The sequence below is a fragment of the Hemiscyllium ocellatum genome, chromosome 8, assembly GCF_020745735.1.
Source record: "Hemiscyllium ocellatum isolate sHemOce1 chromosome 8, sHemOce1.pat.X.cur, whole genome shotgun sequence".
Classification (NCBI taxonomy): domain Eukaryota; kingdom Metazoa; phylum Chordata; class Chondrichthyes; order Orectolobiformes; family Hemiscylliidae; genus Hemiscyllium; species Hemiscyllium ocellatum.
In genome coordinates, this window is record NC_083408.1 from 111,345,669 (window position 1) to 111,351,827 (window position 6,159).

General features: G+C 46.1%; 1 pseudogene; it reads right to left on the bottom strand.

Moving 5' to 3' along the window:
• Positions 1–221: 221 nt before the first annotated feature.
• LOC132818226 (ovarian cancer G-protein coupled receptor 1-like) lies at positions 222–5,477 on the bottom strand (annotated as a pseudogene).
• Between the last annotated feature and the right edge of the window lie 682 nt (positions 5,478–6,159).

The window sequence follows — 6,159 nt, forward strand, 5'->3', positions numbered from 1 at the left end:
TGGCTGAGCATGTAATTTCAGTTTCTCACTCCCACTTTCTCGCTATACCCTAAATCCCTTTAGCCGCAAGGTCTACATCCATCTCCCTCTTGACTATATCTAAATAACTGGTCCCCAATTTCAGTGGAAGAGAATTCCACAAGTTCACAACTCTCTGAGTGAAGAAATTCTTCCTCATCTCAATCCTAGAAGGCTAACTCCATATTCTGAGACTGTGACCTCTAGTTCTGGCTCAGAGTGGGTATACAACCTTCCTGCTTGCCCTCCTCTTGGCTCAGGTGGAGCTGTGGGTCAGACCTGACCTTAACAAGGAACAGAAGAAGATGAGGAAGAGAAAGAGAAGAAATTTCAGAGTCCAGACATTTAGAAGCTGAAGGTGTGGCAGTGTCTGATTGGTTAATGGTGCAACCAATTGTAATCTTGTTCAGTTATCTCCAGAATAGAGTGAGCAGATCCTGATCAATACTCCTGGTCACCTCACCTTGGTTCAGAGGATTCTGAATCTACTGGAGACTGTTCAGAGGCATTGGGAGTGCTCACACTGACTTAAATATGAGAGCAGGAAAAATAAACATTGAATAGAAACAACACAAAATTTGGACAAGTAATTGTTGATGTTGCGAGTCTCAGTTGGCAAATTTTGCTGGTGAATGCTGATTACTGACAAAAAAATAATTTTGGGAGGTGGAAGTGTACATTGTGTGGTTACTGCAGCTCATTTAACAGTCGAGGGTTCCACTTGGTATTTTCTCTCACAATGAAGGAACCATACCCCAACAAACACCCTCTGGCAGCTGATTGAGATAACCTTTCCTGTGGTCACTTCCAGTTGAAACAAAACATCAGAGGTACTTCCATCCCATGAATGAATAATAATAATAATATAAACATGCACAACAAATTAAGTACATAGAGTCATACTTATACAGTGTGGAAATAGACCCTTCAGTCCAAACAGTCATTGACAACCACTTCCCCAAACTAAAGTAGTCTCATCTGCCTGCGCTTGGCCCATATCCCTCCAAACATTTCTTATTCATGTACTTATCTAAATGTCCTTTAAATGTTGTAACTGCACCTGCATCCACTACTTCCTCTGGAAGTTCATTCCACACACAAACCACTCTCTGTGTAAACAATTGTCCCCATGTCTTTTTAAAATCTTTCACCTCTCACGTTAATAATATGGGTGGAGGGTTGTTTTTCAGACTGTAGGCCTGTGATCAGTGGAATGCCACAAGGATCGGTGCTGGGTCCTCTACTTTTTGTCATTTACATAAATGATTTGGATGCGAGCATAAGAGGTACAGTTAGTAAGTTTGCAGATGACACCAAAATTGGAGGTGTAGTGGACAGCGAAGAGGGTTACCTCAGGTTACAACAGGATCTGGACCAGATGGGCCAATGGGCTGAGAAGTGGCAGATGGAGTTTAATTCAGATAATTGCGAGTTGCTGCATTTTGGGAAAGCAAATCTTAGCCGGACTTATACACATAATGGTAAGGTCCTGGGGAGTGTTGCTGAACAAAGAGACCTTGGAGTGCAGGTTCATAGCTCCTTGAAAGTGGAGTCGCAGGTAGCTAGGGTAGTGAAGAGGGCATTTGGTCTGATTTCTTTTATTGGTCAGAGTATTGAGTTGGGAGGTTATGTTGTGGCAGTACAGAACGTTGGTTAGGCCACTGTTGGAATATTGCGTGCAATTCTGGTCTCCTTCCTATTGGAAAGAGGTTGTGAAACTTGAAAGGGTTCAGAAAAGATTTACAAGGATGTTGCCAGGATTGGAGGATTTGAGCTATAGGGAGAGGCTGAACAGGCTGGGGCTGTTTTCCCTGGAGTGCCGGAGGCTGAGGGGCGATCTTTTAGAGGTTTACAAAATTATGAAGGGCATGGACAGGGTAAATAGGCACAGTCTTTTCCCTGGAGTTGGTAAGTCCAAAACTAGAGGGCATAGGTTTAGAGTGAGAGGGGAAAGATATAAAAGAGACTTAAGGGGTAACTTTTTCACACAGAGGGTGGTACGTGTATGGAATGAGCTGCCAGAGGAAGTGGTGGAGGCTGGTACAATTGCAACATTCAAGAGACATTTGGATGGGTATATGAATAGGAAGAGTTTGAAGGTAAAAACAATGACTGCAGATGCTGGAAACCAGATTCTTGATCAGTGGTGCTGGAAGAGCACAGCAGTTCAGGCAGCATCCAACGAGCAGCGAAATCGACGTTTCGGACAATAGCCCTTCATCAGGAATAAAGGCAGTGAGCTGGAAGCATGGAGAGATAAGCTAGAGGAGGGTGGGGGTGGGGAGAGAGTAGCATAGAGTACAATGGGTGAGTGGGGGAGGAGATGAAGGTGACAGGTCAGGGAGGAGAGGATGGAGTGGATAGGTGGAAAAGGAGCTAGGCAGGTTGGACAAGTCCGGACAAGTCATGGGGATAGTGCTGAGCTGGAAGTTTGAAACTAGGATGAGGTGGGGGAAGGGGAAATGAGGAAGCTGTTGAAGACCACATTGATGCCCTGGGGTTGTCATTTACATAAATGATCTGGAAGGCGGAAGATGAGGTGTTCTTCCTCCAGGCGTCTGGTGGTGAGGGAGCGGCGGTGAAGGAGGCCCAGGACCTCCATGTCCTCGGCAGAGTGGGAGGGGGAGTTGAAATGTTGGGCCACAGGGCAATGTGGTTGATTAGTGTGGGTGTCTTGGAGATGTTCCCTAAAGCACTCTGCTCGGAGGTGCCCAGTCTCCCCAATGTAGAGGAGACCGCATCGGGAGCAACGGATACAATAAATGATATTAGTGGATGTGCAGGTAAAACTTTGCTGGATGTGGAAGGCTCCTTTAGGGCCTTGGATAGAGGTGAGGGAGGAGGTGTGGGCACAAGCTTTACAGTTCCTGCGGTGGCAGGGGAAAGTGCCAGGATGGGTGGGTGGGTTGTAGGGAAGTGTGGACCTGACCAGGTAGTCACGGAGGGAACGGTCTTTGCGAAAGTCAGAAAGGGGTGGGGAGGGAAATATATCCCTGGTGGTGGGGTCTTTTTGGAGGTGGCGGAAATGTCGGCAGATGATTTGGTTTATGTGAAGGTTTGTCGGGTGGAAGGTGAGCACCAGGGGCATTCTGTCCTTGTTACGGTTGGAGGGGTGTGGTCTGAGGGCGGAGGTGCGGGATGTGGAGGAGATGCGTTGGAGGGCATCTTTGACCACGTGGGAAGGGAAATTGTGGTCTCTAAAAAAGGAGGCCATCTGGTGTGTTCTGTGGTGGAACTGGTCCTCCTGGGAGCAGATACGGTGGAGGCGGAGGAATTGGGAGTACGGGATGGCATTTTTGCAAGAGATAGAGTGGGAAGTGGTGTAATCCAGGTAGCTGTGGGAGTCGGTGGATTTGTAAAAAATGTCAGTGTCAAGTTGGTCGTCATTAATGGAGATGGAGAGGTCCAGGAAGGGGAGGGAGGTGTCAGAGATGGTCCAGGTAAATTTAAGGTCAGGGTGGAATGTGTTGGTGAAGTTGATGAATTGCTCAACCTCCTCGCGGGAGCACGAGGTGGCGCCAATGCAGTCATCAATGTAGTGGAGGAAGAGGTGGGGAGTGGTGCCGGTGTAATTACGGAAGATCAACTGTTCTACGTAGCCAACAAAGAGATAGGCATAGCTGGGGCCCATACATGTGCCCATAGCTACCCCTTTGGTCTGGAGGAAGTGTGAGGATTCAAAGGAGAAATTGTTAAGAGTGAGGACCAGTTCTGCCAGAGGAATGAGAGTGTCGGTGGAAGGGTACTGTTGGGGTCATCTGGAGAGGAAAAAACGGAGGGCTTGGAGGCCCTGGTCATGGCGGATGGAGGTGTAGAGGGATTGGATATCCATGGTAAAGGTATACTGGCCAGATGCTGGCAGGTGGGACTAGATTGGGTTGGGATATGTGGTTGGCATGGACGGGTTGGACCGAAGGGTCTGTTTCCATGCTGTACATCTCTATGACTCTATGACTATGTCCCTGAGATTTGAAATCCCTTACCCTAGGGAAAAGACACCACCCCATTCACCTTATCGATACTCTTCATTATTTTATAAACCTCCAGGCAGTTGCCCCTGAGCCTCCTACGCTCCAGTTTAAAATGTGCCAACCTATCCAGCCTCTCCTCAAAACTCAAACCCTCCATACCCGGCAACATCCTGGTAAATCTCTTCTGACCACTCTCCACCTTAATAAAATCCTTCTTGTAACAGAGCATCCAGAACTGCACACACCACTCAGAAGAAGCCTCACCAACATCCTGTACAACTCTAACATAACGTCCCAATTTCTATCCTCAAAGATCTGAGCAATGAAGGCAAGTGTGCAAAATGCCTTCTTAACCATCCTATGTATGTGTGATGCAAACTTCAAAGAATTATGTACCTCAACCCTTAGGTTCTACAGCTTTGCTCATAAGTTGACATATGCTGATACCAACTTTATACAGGTCTTCTGCAATGTTTATAAAATGAGAATAGAAATCAGTGATTGTGACACTGCTCACATTGCCTGAAGTTTTCAGAACTGCCTGGAGAGGGAGCTGCAATCTCAGGCTTGCTCCATTCATCAATGCTCATTCACCTTGTCTCCCTCAATAGTGTTGGAGACATTTCAGTGATAATGGGACTGGAGCTAGTTCTGGTTATGCAGTGGTAATGATCCTATTTTGGATCATTACCACTGCAAAGCCAATGGAGAGTTTGTAAATATTTAAATATCTGTCCTTTAGGCGCAAAGGATAATGTTCGAAACACAGAGTATCATTCCCCTCATCTTTACTGAGAACCTTGGAGCCCATGTAAATGGTGCAGATGGCTATCTCCTTGAGCCAGATGAGAATACTGATGAGCAAAGCTGCCTTCCTGCTGTGTATGAATTTAAATTTCAGAGGTGCAAATGTGTTGCTGGTCAAAGCACAGCAGGTTAGGCAGCATCTCAGGAATAGAGAATTCGACGTTTCGAGCATAAGCCCTTCATCAGGAATCCTGATGAAGGGCTTATGCTCGAAACGTCGAATTCTCTATTCCTGAGATGCTGCCTAACCTGCTGTGCTTTGACCAGCAACACATTTGCAGCTGTGATCTCCAGCATCTGCAGACCTCATTTTTGACTCTTAAATTTCAGAGGGTAAGCCACAACAAGGTAGCGGTTAATGGCAATGAAGCAAAGGAAGCCAATACTGATGTAAATATTCTGGTAGAGGAGCAGACCGCTGAAGATGCAAAGTTCCCGAGAATATTGCCAGTCATCGTGCTGCAGCATGTACTAAATCCACAAAGGTAAGGAAAGGAGGTACAACAGGTCTGAGATGGTCAGATTACAGAGATAGATTCCCAGCTCATTCTTCTGCCTGATCTGTAGATAGCTGTGATACAGGGACAGGAGGTTAATCGGGAGGCCAATGATGAAGACCCCAACGTAGACGGCGGGAAACAGGATCTGGTGGATACTGTGCTCAACAGTACAGTTGTTCATCGTTCAATCCAACCCTGGAATGATCTGTTCAATAAACGTTTTTCAGGGACTCCTGAGTTTGCGGTCCTCAAGCTTCTGTATAATTTTGTATTTAATACTTCTTCCCTGAAATATGTCTCCCTAGGGGTAAAAGCAGAGAATATATTAAACAATATCAACATGAAATGTAAAGCAGACAAGAAGGGCATGTGTTCACAGTGCCAGTGTCAGCTGTGTGAAAATTCCAGAGAATCTGCCTCATTCATGAGTTCTTTTCCACATTAGAATTGCAATTTTTCAAAATACAAACTGTGTTTTGAAGCATTTCTCAGCCTCTTCAGTGATGTGATTGTTTTTTTCTTATTTTTTGTTCAGATATCAGCATTGGTACTGAGGCTGGTCCAGTTGTCCTGGAGAAGGTGATGGTAAGCTGCCTTCTTGAACTCCTGCAGATAATTACACTCAAAGGATTGTTGCAGAGGGAGATCCAGGATTTTGACCCAGCAAAACTGAAGGAATGTCAATATAGTTTGAGAAATGACAGAGATAGATTCCCAGCTCATTCCACTGGCTGATCTGCCGGTAGTTGTAATTAGGCATGGCAGTGTATTTCCAAGTCAGGATGGCGTTTGGTGTGGAGGCAACCTTGCATGTGGTGGTGTTCCCAAGTATCTGCTGCCATTGTCCATCTGGGTGGTAGGGT